Consider the following 18,797-nt stretch of genomic DNA (forward strand, 5'->3'; position numbering starts at 1 on the left):
TTTTCAGTTCCTCCTCACTTTCTGCCATAAGGGTGGTGTCATCTGCATATCTGAGGTTATTGATATTTCTCCCGGAAATCTGGACTCCAGCTTGTGCTTCTTCCAGCCCAGCGTTTCTCATGATGTACTTTGCATATAAGTTAAATAAGCAGGGTGACAATATACAGCCTTGACGTACTCCTTTTTCTAAGTGGAACCAGTCTATCGTTCCATGTCCAGTTCTAACTGTTGCTTCCTGACCTGCATACAGATTTCTCAAGAGGCAGGTCAGGTGGTCTGGTATTCCCATCTCTTTCAGAATTTTCCACAGTTTCTTGTGATCCACACAGTCAAAGGCTTTGGCATAGTCAATAAAGCAGAAATAGATGTTTTTCTGGAACTCTCTTGCTTTTTCCATGATCCAGCGGATGTTGGCAATTTGATCTCTGGTTCCTCTGCCTTTTCTAAAACCAGCTTGAACATCTGGAAGTTCACAGTTCACGTATTGCTGAAGTCTGGCTTGGAGAATTTTGAGCATTACTTCACTAGCGTGTGAGATGAGTGCAACTGTTATTAACTAAAGTCCATAGTTTATATTAGGGTGGCTCAGACAGTAAAGAGTCTGCCTGCAATGCAGGAGACTTGGTTTTGATCCCTGGGTCGGGAAGATCTCCTGGAGAAGGGCATGGCTAACCACTCCAGTATTCTTGCCTGGAGAATTCCATGGACAGAGGAGCCTGGTGGGCTGTAGTCCATGGGGTTGCAAAGAGTTGGACATGACTGAGCAACTAACACACAACACACATAGTTTACATTTGGATCCACTCTAATATTGCATATTCTATGGGTTTTGAAAAACATGACCATGAGAATATCAAGTAGAATGTTTTACCTCCCTGAAAATTCCCTATACATTCCTAATGCCTCCAAAACCTCTGGCAATCACTGATCTTTTGACTGCTTTCCTAGTTTTCTCTTTTCCAGAACGTCATAGAGTTTGGAATAATTTAGTACATATCCTTTCAGACTGGTTTCTTTGGCTTAGAAGCACACATTTAAAGTGCATTTCATGGATCGATAGCTCGTTTCATTTTAGTACTAAATAATAGTTCATTGTACTTCATAGGTAGGTTCTTAAATCAAAATAGATTCAGAGAAAACTTGTAAACAGCTTTCTCTGTTGCTATATAAGATGCCTCCTGACCTCTATATGTCTATATCAGTGTCTATATCTTATTAGTCAACAAACACTTTGCCCAAGTATGCAAATTCACTATTCTCCTGAGAGGGAAGTCTGGTCATAGCAATAATGTCTAAATTAGTTTCACCTAGATTGTTAAACCATCCCTATCTGGTCACTAGAGACCAATTTTATCCCCATCCATTCAATAGGGAGAAAAATAAAGACCTCAAAGTTTCCTTTGAAGGGGAATCTTTGAGGGACTCCTTACAAGTGTGAAATAAAATAGGAAGAACAAAAGATTTATGTCTTGAAATTCAGGAATTAATCTTTTTCCTCTTTATATTGTCATTTGCTAGCAGTCTATTTTCGGAGAAGGCAATGGCAACCTACTCCAGTACTCTTGCCTGGAAAATCCCATGGATGGAGGAGCCTGGTGGGCTGCAGTCCATGGGGTCGTGAAGAGTCGGACACAACGAGCGACTTCACTTTCATGCACTGGAGAAGGAAATGCAACCCACTCCAGTGTTCTTGCCTGGAGAATCCCAAGAATGGGGGAACCTGGTGGGCTGCCATCTATGGGGTCACACAGAGTTGGACCGACTGAAGCGACTTAGCAGCAGCAGTGGCAGCAGTCTATTTTAAATGATGTGGCCTATGCTACAATTTCCCATGGTTCCTTAGCAAAATAAATTTTTCCTAGGATATATCAATACTTTTCACACAGTGAGAAGTGTAGGGTTTTTAAAAACATATACAACTGATTTGTTGAAATATATCAGGTGAATATAATTATCTTTTATTATCATTGTGTTAGAAAATCCTCTTGGGTTTGCTTTTAGATTTTAACTTTTCTCAAATGACATGGTTCTATCTAATGCTATTTCTCCACTTGTTCTTTAGTAGTTATTTTTGCTCCTTCGCTTTTCCATGATGTTTCTAGTTGGTTCCTTAAACCTAACAAGTAACTGTAACAATTCATTCAGTTAAGAATTGAGTTCTGAGCAAAGATAAACACAGAGTGCAATGCAAGAAAGGGGCAGAGAGATATCCCAGGCTCATATTCTTTTTTCCCACCATTCCTATCCCACCTCTCACTTCCCAATTAAGATTTAACCTTTAGCTAATTCTCTTTGGAGCGTCAGAACAGCACTTCACATCACTTAACTATATTTCTTTACAAGTACAGAAATGTAAAAGTTCCAACAATGATCTTTCATGGGGCACCTCAAAAAATAGGCAGGAAACGCACCTAGGAGAATATTGATTTTAAGCAATTAGGCCAACCCAGGAGTCACTAATTTGAACATGATGGCTGAGATTTCAGAAATTTAGGCTATACTCAGACAGAATTCTCAGTTCAATTCAAAGTGCTACATTATTTGATACTATGAATCTTTTCATTCACAGGTTAACTAACATTTGGAAACATACATAAGAAAACATTCTACTGAAGTTTCATTCTACTACTTGTGCTTTTCACCAATGCCCTCCTGTCACTCATCAGGTAGTTAAGGACAAACAAGCAAAGCCTTTAAAAGTATAGTCAGTATACGTGGAATCTAACAACAACAACCAAAAAAAGGTACATATGGAAGGCAGAAATAGAGACATGGATATAGAGAACAAATGCATGGGCACTGAAGGGGTAAAGAGGGGTGTGGGATGGATGGGGAGATTGGGATTGACATATATACGCTATTGATACTATGTATAAAATACATAGCAGAGAAGGCACTGGCACCCCACTCAAGTACTCTTGCCTGGAAAATCCCATGGACGGAGGAGCCTGGTGTGCTGCAGTCCATGGGGTCTCAAAGAGTCAGACACGACTGAGTGACTTCACTTTCACTTTTCACTTTCATGCACTGGAGAAGGAAATGGCAATCCACTCCAGTGTTCTTGCCTTGAGAATCCCAGGGACAGCAGAGCCTGGTGGGCTGCTGTCTATGGGGTCGCACAGAGTCAGACATGACTGAAGCGACTTAGCAGCAGCATAAAATAGATAGGACTTCCCTGGTATCTCAGGCAGTAAAGAATCTGCCTGCAATGCAGACCTGGGTTCCATCTCTGGATCCCGCACATCCCTAAAAAACCGAATGGCAACCCATTCAAGTTTTCTTGCCTGGAGAATTCCATGGACAGAGGAGCCTGGCGGGCTACAGCCCATGGGGTCACAAAGAGACAGACATGACTGAGTGACTAACACAAACACACATAAAGTAACTAGAGAGAACCTACTGTATAGCACTGGAACTCTGCTCTGCTCTGTGGTGACCTAAATGGGAAGGAAATTCAAGAAAGCGGGGATACATGTATACATATAGCTGATTCACTTTGCTGTACAGCAGAAACTAACACAACATTGTAAAGCAACTAGACTCCAATAAAAATGCAAAACATAAGAAGCAGGACAGTTAAAAAAAAAAACAGCATAGTTAAATTAAAAAAAAAATACATCTCCAGCAATCATTCATGATACTAAATGACACTGGAACTCCAGTTATTAGGGCATGATCCATTTGAATCATTGGGGTTGTAAAGAAGACAGATAGATGGTTTGGCAACTGTATCAGAAATGGCTGCAGATAGGAAGCAGAAGTACATGATGGAGAGGTGAAATCAGGTGAAAGGTGAAAATCAAATTAAGCTAAAATCCTGAATAGCAAAGACATCTGGCAATAAGAAAAACAAGGAAGTATACACAAAAGACAGAACTAAAGTTTGCAGGAAAAATGAACAGGGAAAACATGAAAGGCCAGCTATTAAATTGCTGTGTTTATGTAGAAGGAAGTGAGTGGAAAGATATGTTAATGTTGATGAGACATGACACCATAAAGCTATGTATATTCTAAACTACTCATTTCAGCCTATTATATACCTTGAATATAAGAAATACCAAATATCTGGATTGCCTTATAAGTGGAAATTCTAGATCTTAATCACAGGAAAGAGGGGTAGCAATTTGATTGGAAGAGAAAACCAAGGGACTTATCAAGAAATTATGTTATTATGTAGGTGGCATTATTTTCCTTAAATATTAATATAAACAATAGAAAAATAAGCATAATATACTTTCTGCTGTGCTAAGTTGCTTCAGTTATGTTCAACTCTCTGCAACCCTATGGACTATAGCCCTCCAGGCTCCTCTGTCCATGGGATTCTCTGGGCAAGAATACTGAAGTGGGTTGCCGTGTCTTCCTCCAGGGGATCTACCCAGTACAGGGATGGAACCCTCCTCTCTTGTATCTTCTGCACTGGCAGGTGGGTTCTTTACCACTAGTACCACCTGAAAAGTCCATAATACACTTTAAAGAGGCACTTTCACATTTTACATAATATTTTAAAATACCTACAGTTCATATTAAAATATTTCATTATTATGAGATGGCAGCACCTGGGGAGGCTTTTGGCTGCAAGTTATAGAACATTTGGCTAAATTTTAGACAATAAAGACTTAATTACCTTAAAGAATAAGGAAGCAATGAAAGTGAAAGTAGCTCAGTCCTGCCCAACTCTTTGCAACTCCATGGACTATACAGTCCATGGAATTCTCCAGGCCAGAATACTGCAGTAGGTTGCCTTTCCCTTCTCTGGGGGATCTTCCCAACCCAAGGATCAAACCTAGGTCTCCTTCATTGCAGGTGGATTCTTAAGCAGCTGAGTCACAAGGGAGACATGCAATTCTTCACAGTTGCTGCTGTGAAGTTGCTGAACCAAACTGAGTTGCTGTCTGTCCCACCATCACCAGAGAACTGTATTTTTCGTCATTGGGCACATCACCATGATGTCAAGATGTCTACTGAAGCTGAAGCATCACACACTCCATTAGCATTTGAGAAAGGAAGGCGAGAATCTTCTCTAAGGCTCTGCTTCTTTTTCACATAGGAGAAAATGTGTCCCAGGAAGCTTTCTTTATATCCAATTAACCAGAACTGAGTCATATCCACCCTTAAACCAATCAGGGGCAAAACGGAATAGAACTGCCAAGACTGGCTTGGACTGATCACTAACCATGCCCTTTGGGGGCTGAAGAGCCAACATTGCCTAACAAAATAACAGTTGTGATGTCCTCAACAAGGAAGAATTAGGAGCTATCACATGGCTGCAAGGGGTTTATGCAATTGAGTTGTTGTTTCTGAGAACTATTTGGCAAGCAGTAGAGCAGCTGTACTATAATGAAGGCTGAAAAAGAAAGTGAAGGTGTTAGTCACTCAGTTATACTCAACTCTGTGACCTCATAGACTGTAGCTCAGTGAGCCAGGCTCCTCTGTCCCTGGAATTCTGCAGGCAAGAATACTGGAGTGGGTAGCCACTCCTTTCTCCAGGAGATCTTCCCAATCCAAGGACTGAACCTAGGTCTCCTGAATTGCAGGCAGATTCTTTACTGTCTGAGTGACCAGGGAAAGCCCATAATGAAGGTTGCTGCTGCTGCTACTGCTGCTGCTAAGTCGCTTCAGTCGTGTCCGACTCTGTACAACCCCATAGATGGCAGCCCACGAGGCTCCCGTCCCTGGGATTCTCCAGGCAAGAACACTGGAGTGGGTTGCCATTTCCTTCTCCAATGCATGAAAGTGAAAAGTGAAAATGAAGTCGCTCAGTCGTGTACGACTCTTAGCGACCCCATGGACTGCAGCCCACCAGGCTCCTCCACCCATGGGATTTTCCAGGCAAGAGTACTGGAGTGGGTCGCCTAATGAAGGTTAGGGGTTGTTAAACTTAACTAAATTAGTAGGGAGCAGAAGAGGCACATTAAAGGCATCAAAGACCCATTGGAAAAGAAGAAAAGCTCACTTCAGTTAAATTAAAGCTAGTCAGTGGCACAACCCCAGGTACCATCAACTCTTGTCGTATCAGTGATGGATTCTTATTTCAGCCATAGTGTTCTGATTTTAGTCAATTTGGGAAAATAAAAAGAACGTACAAATTAATCCAGTCACTAGGCATTCAAACGTGGCAATACACTTTATGTACTCTGAGATGATTACTGCTGGGAAAAAACAAAGTTAATAAGTAATTGATAAGTAATTCAAGTTACACCTGGGCTCAGACATGGACCTTTCTTCATGACCGGGCAACACCACTTAGATTTATCCTCAGGAAAATGATTATTCCATGCTATGATTTCAGAGGTAACAGCAACGGTCTCCAATGTCCTCCCACTGTCTGGAATCCCTAGTATCTGGAATTCTACCGTTAGTGGTCTGTTTCTTAAACTACGACTCTCACTCATGTTAAAATGGCATTTCTGGAGGACAGATCATAACTTAAACTCTACATTATTACATAGCAGTGTAAATTAATTTTGTGTTGTTTCTGAGAACCAGTTTTGGTAAGCAAAAGAGAGAAGCGGTATTATAATGAAGGTAGTGGTGGTTGTTTAGTCATCAGCTTGTTTCCAACTCTCGTGACCCCATGCCCTATAGCCTGCCAGGTTCCTCTGTCCATGAGACTTCCCAGGCAAGAATACTGGAGCTGGTTGACCTTTCCTTCTCTAAGGGATCTTCCTGACTCAGGAACTGAACCTGCTACTGCTGCTAAGTCACTTCAGTCGTGTCAGACTCTGTGCGACCCCATAGACGGCAGCCCACCAGGCCCCACCATCCCTGGGATTCTCCAAGCAAGAATACTGGAGTGGGTTGCCATTTCCTCCTCCGATGCATGAAAGTGGAAAGTGAAAGTGAAGTCACCCAGTCGTGTCCGACTCTTAGCGACCCCATGGACTGCAGCCTACCAGGCTCCTCTGTCCATGGGATTTTCCAGGCAAGAGTACTGGAGTGGGGTGCTATTGCCTTCTCCAAGGAACTGAACCTGCTTTCCCTCAATTCAATACAGAATTGAATCTGTATTGGCAGGCAGATTCTTTACCACTGAGCTACCAGGGAAGGTTAAATTTACCACTGAGCCCCTAATGAAGGTTAAATTTAACCCTAATGAAGGTTAAATTGGAACTACACATATAGGGAGCAGGAGAGACGCATTAAAGGCATCAAAGTCCCACTCCAAAAGAACATAAACTCATTTCAATTTCAAACTCTCAATCTTTGAGTCTTTGTGCATTTTTATTACAGAGGAGCCTAGGGGACTAGCCCATAGGGTCACAAAGAGTCAGACACGTTATCACACACAGGTGCACGCACGTGAGAATTGGATCACCTACTCTACACTGAAAAAAACAAAAATTACTTTTGCTCATTTTGAGATTTTCTGTTTTCTCTTATTCTTGATAAGTAGTGAAAGTTTTCTAGAGGGTATTTCCCTTGTTTTTTTGTGTTTTTTGTTTTATGAGTTTTCCTAAAATTCTTCTAGAATCTATGTATGGCTCAAAACCTGGCAAAAAGTGGACTCTAGCTATAAATTATACAATAATATGTAATATGATGAGCCCAGACATGAAGATGGCCATTTTCAGGATACAGAAGGATCTGGGGTGGAAACCAATTATAAAATCTTAAAGTTATCTTCTGGTTAGGTCACAAACCACTGAAACATACAATTTTTCTCCAGCTAATTTTGATAAAAGACTAATAGCGTCTCATACTTACCTTAATACAAGCTTCAAAACAATGTAAAATCTAGAAATTTAAGTTGAAAATAAAATTCACAGTCATTTCATTTAGGAGCAATGAAGCAAAAGTGGCTGTTTGACATGTTAATGAATATATCAGAAGATAAATTCGTGTAACTGATATAAACACAGATCCCTCTCAGCCTTATATGTAAGGTGACTGACTTGTGTTCATTTGTCAAGGATTATCCTAGTTTTAGCACCAACAGTCCTATATCCCAGGAAACAAGAATGGTTGAACACCTGTAAGTATACACCGTGCACACTACCTGTATGGAACTCATTAATACCAGGAAAGAAAACATTGCTATAACTTCGTTGATCTGCTAACATTTACACTGGCATGTTGGATACTACAGAGTATGCTTCAATTCACAGTGCTCATTAGAACTCAACTTCTTATTAAGCCATTGAATCAACATAACCATGTTTTTCTATTCTGCAACATAGAAGAAAATTGTGATAATTCGTAGAATAGGACATGCATAGATTTCTTAGAGCAGCTGAAGTGCTGTCTTTCAGTGCCCCAAATAAGGAACTATTGTTGCATTTGGATTTTCTAAGAACCCCCAAAAAAACTTATGCTCAGATTTGTGAAGGCAAAAGGAAATACGTAATTGTGCAATGATTCTGTGAGTCTGGGTCACCACGAACAGCCATATAGGTAAGGCAAGCAAAGATCACTTGTGAGCAGCTGAGTAATTCTCCCTGTAGATATAACCTATTTGAAATTCAAAACATCATATTCATAAGAGCCCTGAAGGTCATGGCTTATTATCCCCTGAGGCTCAGTGAAATAAGGGACTTGACCAAATTCATGCAGCTAATCCATGGTGCAACTAGGCTTGAACGCAGATGTGTCCCTCCCTACAGTTCACGTTCCTCCCATTAGCCTAAAGGTCTTCTGAGGAAAAAGACACCACTTTAAATAACATGTTTATGAACATGATGACTATTTATGAACATGATGACAGCTCCCTCCATCTGAAAATTCATGAGTTGAACAATGATAGCATACTCCAGTACTCTTGCCTGGAAAATCCCATGGACAGAAGAGCCTGGTGGGCTGCAGTCCACGGGGTCACTAAGAGTCGGACACGACTGAGAGACTTCACTTTCACTTTTCACTTTCATGCATTGGAGAAGGAAATGGCAACCCACTCCAGTGTTCTTGCCTGGAGAATCCCAGGAATGGGGGAGCCTGGTGGGCTGCCCTCTCTGGGGTGGCACAGAGTTGGACACAACTGAAGCAACTTAGCAGCAGCATACCAATTAATCTAGATTTTTAATCTGAGTGTGATACTGCTGTCATTGTTCTTGTCCCTACTGTTGAGGTGTGCAGAGCAAGAAAGTTTCTCTGGGGAAACTGCTCAGTGAAGAGAGAGAGAAAAAAAAAAGTAAGAGTTAACTGCTAGAGCAGCAGCGACAGACCTACCCTTCTTGCTCCTGAATCTGCACTGTCAGATGATTTCTAGTGCTTTCCTAGAAAAAGAAGAACATGCTCTGCTGTTGGGCATGAAACAATAAGAAAATCACTTCAGTCTCAGAAGCAGTGGTGGCCACTTGCCCGTGTTTACCGGCACTGATATTTCCTCTTCTTTCCCTGACTTATGAAATCAGTGAGGGATGTCAGGTCATTCTCAATAGAGCATAGTGAGTGGTTTTTGGAGCCCACCACCACATGGACCATTTGGTCAAGTTACCTCAGCTCTGGGCCTCAGTTTCCTCATCTATAAACGGTGATAATCAATTGTCCTCAGCATCTTAGTGCAATTACTTTGTTAATATAGATAAGTTCTAGCATATAGTAGATGCTCCATAACTTTTTACTGTTTTCAGTCAAGGGCATACTGCGTTCATAAAAAGCCATTTACTGAGTCCCAGAGTCCAGAGTGCTTAATACAAGGCATCTGAGATATAAAAAAGTTTAAGACATGATCTTGATATTTAAGAATATCACAAACCAAATAAGAAAACAAGAAATGTAAATAAAAAGGTAAGCAACCATCAAAGTAGAACCAGCAATTATCAAATTTGATTGCTGACATACTCTACTAGACAGATACTATTATTTACTCCTCATATATTAAAAAAACACTAAAGCTCACAGAGGTCACCCCTATGACCTCCGCATCCTGCCTCATATATAAAGGACTGTGACTTCCATCTCTCCATCCCAACATCCCATGACGTCAAAGGAGCAAGTAGGAAAATCTTGACGCATTTATCCTGGAAGGGAAGCATTTGAGAAAGCCAAGATCAGCCGAGGAAAGTTGACTAAAGGAGGTTGAATGCCAAGATCATTCAGGCATTGCCATTGTTAGTGCTGGCCCATCTCAAGCTCAGGTTCATCCCCATTGTCATCCTTTCTTTCACAGTACAGACTTCAGGAATCCAAAGAGCTCTCCTTCAATACTGCCATTCACTCATCCGGTTTTTGGAAAATTGTTTCCATCTCCCTTAAACTGCTGATAAGTTGGATGATTTCTCCCCTTCACCATTCTTTCCCAAATCACCCCCAGCCTCGCAGGTTCTGGAGATCAGCTCATCCATTCTATGTCTTTAAGCTCTTAAATGTCACTCAGTTTGGGATAACAGGAACTAACAAATAACAGTCTTACAAAGTTCTTACGCTCCTGCTTCCTGACTAAGTTGCTCACTTCCTTTTGAGAAATTAATAAGGAAGTCCGTGTGTTTGATTCTCTGCTTTAGAGCCCCAGAAGATAGTTGATCTCTGCCCCCAACTTTCGACTCAATGGACATGAGTCTGCGTAAACTCCGGGAGTTGGTGATGGACAGGGAGGCCTGGCGTGCTGCAGTCCACGGGGTCGCAGAGTTGGACATGACAGCGACTGAACTGACTGACTGACTGACCCGACTTCTTTCTTCCTCATTTTCCTAGACCTAAAGATTCTTTTGAAGGAATGAACCAACCAGAAAATACACTATACTGTTGGTAGTTGAAAACAGAACTAACTAACTTGGTCTGAAATGAAAGTAGACTCATACTGAAGGCTTTGAATAAGTCAGAAAAGTTATTCCAGATCACAAATGTCATCCATGGAAAAAAAGAGGCAACAAATCAAATACTTTACCAAAAAAAAAAGCAGGTAATGGAACCATGGAGAAGCTGAATGTTGAGAAATTACACATATCTAACATGGTCTTCAAATCTGAAGCAAACATCAATATTAATTTTGATAATCCAGAGGGACACTGAAATCACTGGGAAAGAATCAAAACTGTACACAGCCTGGATGGTCCATCTGATTGTCTCTACAGGCTCATTTTTTTTTACTGATAGCTTCACTTTCCTAGTCATATTGAATATTTTATTTAAACTCACTTGTGTTTCCAATAGGATTAAGGAAGTTCAAATCACATAGATGGATGGAGACCAAAACCAAAATCTGATAATAATTGTTAATGTGTCAAGATCTAGAGGCAAAAGAATGGCTCCTTGGACCTGAAACAATCATCTTTCTGAGAAGGATCCCTCTCAATACTTAGAAAGATGTGATTTAGTGGGAAATAGAGTAATAAACAGTTTCATTTTCATTACAAGTAAAATATCAAACCATTTCTACTTTTCAAAAAACTGTATTTAAAATGGCATGCATTTTATTTTACTGAAGTACGGGACATTAAGCAAAGGTTTGGTTGCCTTGGTGACAAATTGTGGTCAAGAAGATGCACATCTCACAAAAAAAAAAAAGAGATACAAAATGCTTTCAATATACTCTATGCATTATAGAGAAATGGAGAAATTTAAAAATAAACTGGACCAAGCATTCATTTTTGTACTGTTACGAGGTATGTCCTGATTTGAGGAAAAGATCCCTTATGCTAAGTCATATATCTCAAGCTCCTAAAAGCCCTCCTAAAGTGTCATGCAATTTACCACCAACCACAAAGGTTTTAAGGAAAGTCTAAAAATTTGAGTGATTTTCTATATGTGTTTTTTCTTAATTCAATGCCCCACAGCTGTATTCCTAATTGACCAAATGACTCACTAATAAGAATCTAGTTCAATATTATCAGTGTGTCTGTTATATGGTAACCTAGAATATGAAGAAAGCAAACAACTTTTGTTTTTGAATTTGAGTGGAATACATCAACATTTTCAAAGAAGAGTACTTCTATTAGAGGGGGTGATATTTCTTTTTATTTTTCATTTTTTTAAATTTTATTTTAATTTGAGGCTAATTACTTTACAATATTGTAGTGGTTTTTGCCATACACTGACATAAATCAGCCATGGTGTACATGTTTCCCTCATCCTGGACCCCCCTCCCACCTCCCTCCCTATCCCATCCCTCAGGGTCATCCCAGTGCACCAGCCCTGAACACCCTGTCTCATGCATAAAACCTGGACTGGCGATCTGTTTCACATGTGATAATATACATGTTTCAATGCTATTCTGTCAAATCATCCCACCCTCACCTTCTCCCACAGAGTCCAAAAGTCTGTTCTTTACTTTTTTTTTTATATTCTATGAGTCCATTTAATCAAACCTGGGTTTAGAAAACCAATCTATCAAAATGTAGTCATCTTAACCTGTTGATAAACAGCCCACTAAAGGGAAAGAGTAAACTTTGAGGATTCTATAAGAGAAAGAGTAAATTGGCTCATAATTCACATCAGAACTATCACCATTGACCAGGAAAGGGTTGTTCAAAAGACAAGAAACTTCACTGATCAGGAGAATCGAGGAAAAGATCAAGGGCAAAAAGGCAGATAAGAATCCCATCTCTACCCCACAACTCATCTCTTTATTATTAATCATTTGGGTTATTTAAAATAATAAAAACTTTGCATTGGATTTTAAAATGTCACCTAGAGAAAAGTGCCATCAATATTCTGGTGTATTTCTTTTCCAATGTGTTTTTTGAATGTTTTACATACTTTTAAGTATTGCCTAATAGTAGAGCATACTCATCATAAACACCTTTGAAAGCTTTAAAATTCCATTCCCTCCCCAAGACACAGACATGGCAAGTGACTTGTGGATACCATGGCGGGAGAGGGTAGGACAAATTGAGAAAGTATCATTGACATGTGTACATTATCATATATAAAATACATAACTGGTGGGAAGCTGCTATATAACACAGGGAGACCAGCCTGGTGCCCTGTGATGACTTTTGGTGGTGGGATGGGAGAGGAGAGGGATGTACAAGAGAGAAAGTGAAAGTGAAGTCGCTCAGTCGTGCCCGACTCTTTGTGACCCCATGGATAGTAGCCTGCACCAAGCTCCTCCGTCCATGGGATTTTCAAGGCAAGAGTACTGGAGTGGGTTGCCATTTCCTTCTCCAGGGAATCTTCCCAACCCAGGGATCGAACCCAGGTCTCTCACATTGTAGACAGATGCTTTACCATCTGAGCCACCAGGGAAATAGGTATATACATATTTATATATATATATAATTATGACTGATTCACATTATTGCATGGCAGAAAACAACACATTATGAAGCAATTATCCTTCCAACTAAAAAAAATGCTATAAAACTTGTTTGACATGTTGAAGGTATCATAATTTGTTTTTACATTTCTCTACTTTCAAACATTCATGTCTTTAACAAATGTTGTTACTCCACATGAATCCCATATGGATATTTTCACAGTGAGGAAAGATGATAAAAGAAGGGGTCAGAGACAGCAACTCTAAGAAGAAATATTACATGAGAAACAACCCCATATATTACATATATGATACATATGTTAAGATCTCATTTATATATTGTAAGACACAGTTTATATATATATATATATATATATATATATATATATGATTATAAACTTATATATATAAAATTAGGAAGAAATAGTTTATTCTACATTAGCTGATATGTAAGGGTATCAAGCCCAATTGGGCTCCTAGAATGTCAGGAGTGGAAGATGATTGATTCTTAGGTAGATTAACTTGTTAAAATTAGTAAGTTTAACTTTTATATTTTGAAAAGGGTCAAGTAAAAATATTTTATAACATTTAAAATATGTATATAAAAAGGTCGACTAGAAAAAAACTTGCTGCTGTTCAGTCGCTCAATCATGTCCGACTCCTTGTGACCCCATGAACTGCAGAATGCCAGGCCTCCCTGTCTTTCAACATCTCTGAGCTTACTCAACCTCATGTCCTTTGAGTCAATGATGCCACCCAACCATCTCATCTTCTGTCGTCCCCTTCCCCTCCTACCTTCAATCTTTCCCAGCATCAGACTCTTTTCCAATTAGTCAGTTCTTCGCATCAGATGAACAAATTATTGGAGCTTCAGCTTAAGCATCAGTCCTTCCAATGAATATTCAGGACTGATTTCCTTTAGAATAGACTGGTTTTATCTCCTAGCAGTCAAAGGACTCTCAAGAGTCTTCTCCAACACCACAGTTCAAAAGCATTCTTCAGCTGTCTGTCTTCTTTATGGTTCAGCTCTCACATCCATACATGACTCCTGGAAAAACCATACCTTTGACTATATGAACCTTTGTTGGCAATGTCTGTCCTTTTTAATATGCTGTCTAGGTTTGTCATAGCTTTTCTTCCAAGGAGCAAGCATCTTTTAATTTCATGGCTGCAGTCACCATCTGCAGTGATTTTGGAGCTCAAGACAATAGTCTGTCACTGTTACCATTGTTTCCCCATCTGTTTGGCATAAAGTGATGGAACCAGATGCCACGATTTTCATTTCGTGAATTCTGAGTTTTAAGTCAGCTTTTTCACTCTCCTCTTTCACCTTCATCAAGAGGCTCTTTAGGTCCTCTTCACTTTCTGTCTTTAGTGTGGTGTTATCTACATAGTTGGGGTTGTTGATCTTTCTCCTGGTAATCTTGATTCCAGCTTGTGCTTCATCCAGTCCAGCATTTTGCATGATGTACTTTGCATATAGTGCCACAGTCCATGGGGTTGCAAAAGAGGTGGACACAACTGAGCGAATGAACTGAACAGGCTCTGCATATAAGTTAAATAAACAGGGTGACAATATACAGCCTTGATGTACTCCTTTGCCAATTTTGAACCAATCCATTGCCCTATGTCCTGTTCTAACTGTTGCTTCTTGACCTCCATACAGGTTTCTCAGGAGGCAGATGAGATGGTCTGGTATTCCCATCTCTTTCAGAATTTTCAACAGTTTGTTGTGATCCACACAGTCAAAGACTTTAGCATAGTCCATGAAGCAGAAGTAGATGTTCTTCTGGAATTCTCTAGCTTTTTCAATGATCAAATGGATCCTGGCAATTCAATCTCTGGTTTCTCTGCCTTTTCTAAATCCAGCTTGAACATCTGGAAGTTCTGAGTTCATGTACTTTTGAAGATTGGAGAATTTTAAGCATTACTTTGCTAGCATGTGAAATGAGCGCAATTGTGCGGTAGTTTGAACATTCTTTAGCACTGCTTTTTTTTGGGGGGGAATTGGAATGAAAACTGACCTTTTCCAGTGTTATGGCCACTGCTGAGTTTTCCAAATTTGCTGGCATATTGCTGCTGCTGCTGCTAAGTCACTTCAATTGTATCCACACTGTGCGACTCCATAGACGGCAGCCCACCAGGCTCCACTGTCCCTGGGATTCTCCAGGCAAGAACACTGGAGTGGGTTGCCATTTCCTTCTCCAGTGCATGAAAGTGAAAAGTGAAAGTGAAGTCGCTCAGTCGTATCCTACTTCACTCGACCCCATGGACTGAAGCCTACCAGGCTCCTCCATCCATGGGATTTTCCAGGCAAGAGTACTGGAGTGTGGTGCCATTGCCTTCTCTGCTGGCATATTGAATGCAGCATTTTAACACCACCATTTGTTAGGACTTGAAATAGCTCACCTGGAATTCCATCACCTCTACTAGCTTTGTTGTAGTTATGTTTCCTAAGGCCCATTTGATTTTGCACTCCAAGATGTCTGGCTCTAGGTGAATGATCACATTGCTGTGATTATCTGGGTTGTGAAGATCTTTTTTGTATAGTTCTTCTGTGTATTCTTGCCACTTCTTCTTAATATCTTCTGCTTCTGTTAGGTCCATACCATTTCTGTCCTTTATGTGCCCATCTTTGCATAAAATGTTCCCTTGGTATCTCTTATTTTCTTGAAGAGATCTCTAGTCTTTCTCATTCCATTGTTTTCATCTATTTCTTTGCATTGATCACTGAGGAAGGCTTTCTTATCTCTCCTTGCTATTCTTTGGAACTCTGCATTCAGATGGTTATATCTTTACTTTACTTTTTTGTCTTTTGCTTCTCTTCTTTTCTCAGTTATTTGTAAGGCCTCCTCAGACAACCATTTGCTTTTTTTGCCTTTCTTTTTCTTGGAGATGGTTTTGATCACTACCTCCTATACAATGTTATGAACCTCTGTTCATAGTTCTTCAGGCACTCTGTCTATCAGATATAATCCCTTGAATCTATTTGTCATTTCTACTGTATAATCATAAGGGATTTGATTTTGGTCATACCTAAATGGTCTAGTGGTTTTCCCTACATTCTTCAATTTATGTCTGAATTTTGAAATAAGGAGTTCATGATCTGATCTGAGCCCAGTCTTGTTTTTGCTGACTGTATAGAGTTTCTCCATCTTCAGCTGCAAAGTATATAATCAATCTGATTTCGGTATTGACCATCTGGTGATGTTCATGTGTAGAGTTGTCTCTTGTGTTGTTGGAAGAGGGTGTTTGCTATGACCAGTACATTCTGTTTGCAAAACTCTTTTAGCCTTTGCCCTGCTTCATTTTGTACTCCAAGGCAAAACTTGCCTGTTACTCCAGGTATCAGAAGAACATTTAAATGTAGGCATATATGCAATTTGACCAAAATTACCTTTTAAAAACCCATATATTTTAAAAACTGAACAGACAAATACTGAAATATAATAATAATTATTTTTTAATGTTGGATAAATAAGTGATTTTTTTCTTATATTCTTCTTTATATATATATTTATTTATTCATCTTATAATATATATTAATTCATTTTGCAGTGGAGAAAAAAATTTTTTTAATAAAAATCACACCTGGCTTTGACTCCAGTCTGTTGCTCTTTAGCTATGAACTGGACAAATCATTTGATCTCCCTAATCCACATGTTTGTCATCTGTAAAGACAATTAGCAACATTTACTCTGGCTTCTTGATGCATTTTTGCAATAATTAAATAAAGATGCTTGTATAAGTACTATATAATCACAAAATTCAGTAAAAATATAAAATATCATTATGACCAATGATTTGATTAGATGGCTAAATAAAGAGAAGAATGATAACAACATTTTATTCCACTCCTTAGCATCTACCCAAGTAGAATTTAGTAAGTTATACTTAAAGGAAGCTAAGAAGAAAGGAAAAAATATGGAGGTGGAGTGGGGAAGGACGACCTGCAGAGATTAAAAAATAACAATAATAAGCTTACAGACTTTTCATAATTATCACCAAAGCCAAAAGTGAAATTCCTTCACTGCTGTTTCATACACCTCTAAGGACATTATGATCGGTGCTAAGAGTACCCCAGACTGCCAGCTATTCCTTCTATCTGATTACATGCTGAAAAAAGACAATTGTTAATTAGTTTCTCAATTTAACCTTACCCTTCTTTCCTATATTGCCTCATTATACTACACCAAAACAAGAACTTTACCAAAACTGGTTACATGCTGTTAACAGTGTATCAATTCTATTTCAAAATAAACTAGGTAGTAAAAATCACTTGATTCTCCTTCCATAAATAAAAAGAAAACTTACAAGAATTAGTGTCACATTAATACAATCTGGAAATGTGACTTGCTTTCTATTTGTTCGTAAACTAATCCCAACTAGATCACTTAGCACATTTCAATGTGTTCAACTATTTCAATTATCTCAAAAATCAGATTTATGCTGGACACCAAAAGCCCACTGGTTCTTTCAGTGATTATAAAATACTTTTATTAGGGAAAAAATTTTTCTGAACTAAGAAGCTGGGTCAAATTCCATTACCAAAAACCATCATTCATTTTAAAGTAGAAATGTAAAGCTCCTGTTCTGATTTAGTTTCTGTAATGCGTGTCTTTTTTCAGAAACAATTCTACCTTGATCTTACAGGGTATTACTTGATTTCACCGAAGTTTCTGTCGCCTGCAGGGTAAGCCCTCTCTAGTCTGACTGCTATGGCCTAAATGACAGGTGAATAGATTTCAACAACAAAAGTAAAGAATACGTGGAGACACCCACGGTTTCACAGTGGGTGATAATTAACTTCCCTGGGGCTTAGTTTCCTAATCTGCAGACAAATATTTGAATAGATCGGTGTATTCTGAGGCACACGGGCCACAGGAGATGCTCCATGAAAGATGGGTGGGAGTGGAGTGGGATGAGGGGATGGTAATACGATGAACTTGAGAAATCCTGTACCCTGTGTTCCCTGTTACAGAGGCAGGGTGGATTAGCCAAGCAGATACTTACAAGAAACATTTGTAATTCCTCTTAAATCACTATTTCCATAGTTCACTTAAGCATGCAAACATTATGTCATTGTTTTACAGAGAAGGTGAGATAGTGAGAACCTTGAACACTGGAACACACTTTCAGAAACTAGATTTTATAATTATTAGCATCCCCTCTAACACAATGATTTTTTGATGCTCTGTTGGTCTCTAAAAAAAGTAATAAGAGCTGTCCTGATTATAAGACAATTATGTCAGAACACTTTACAACATGAGTTTTATCAGAAAATTTATATTATGATAGAAAATTAAAGACTAATACAGATTCCTACTGAAAATGATTAATGCCAAATACCCCATTTTCTGACGTTCCACATCACAAAGTGTGGTCAAACAGCAATATACATCAAGGGGAAAATGGAATGAATATAAGATTATTAAGCATTAAAGATTACTACTTTGATATCACAAATAAGTCATTACAGCAGTGACTTGTGCAGAGAACATCTTTATCATTTGTAAAATGTATTAAATGAAGAGTCAGAAAAAATATTTTTAAATTGGTGCTTCCAATTTATAGACACCTGTGGTAGCTCAGACAATAAAGAATCTGCCTGCAATGTAGGAGACCTGGCTTCAATCCCTGGGTCAGGAAGATCCCCTGGGGAAGG

The sequence above is a fragment of the Bos taurus genome, chromosome 9 (assembly GCF_002263795.3).
Source record: "Bos taurus isolate L1 Dominette 01449 registration number 42190680 breed Hereford chromosome 9, ARS-UCD2.0, whole genome shotgun sequence".
NCBI classification, from domain to species: domain Eukaryota; kingdom Metazoa; phylum Chordata; class Mammalia; order Artiodactyla; family Bovidae; genus Bos; species Bos taurus.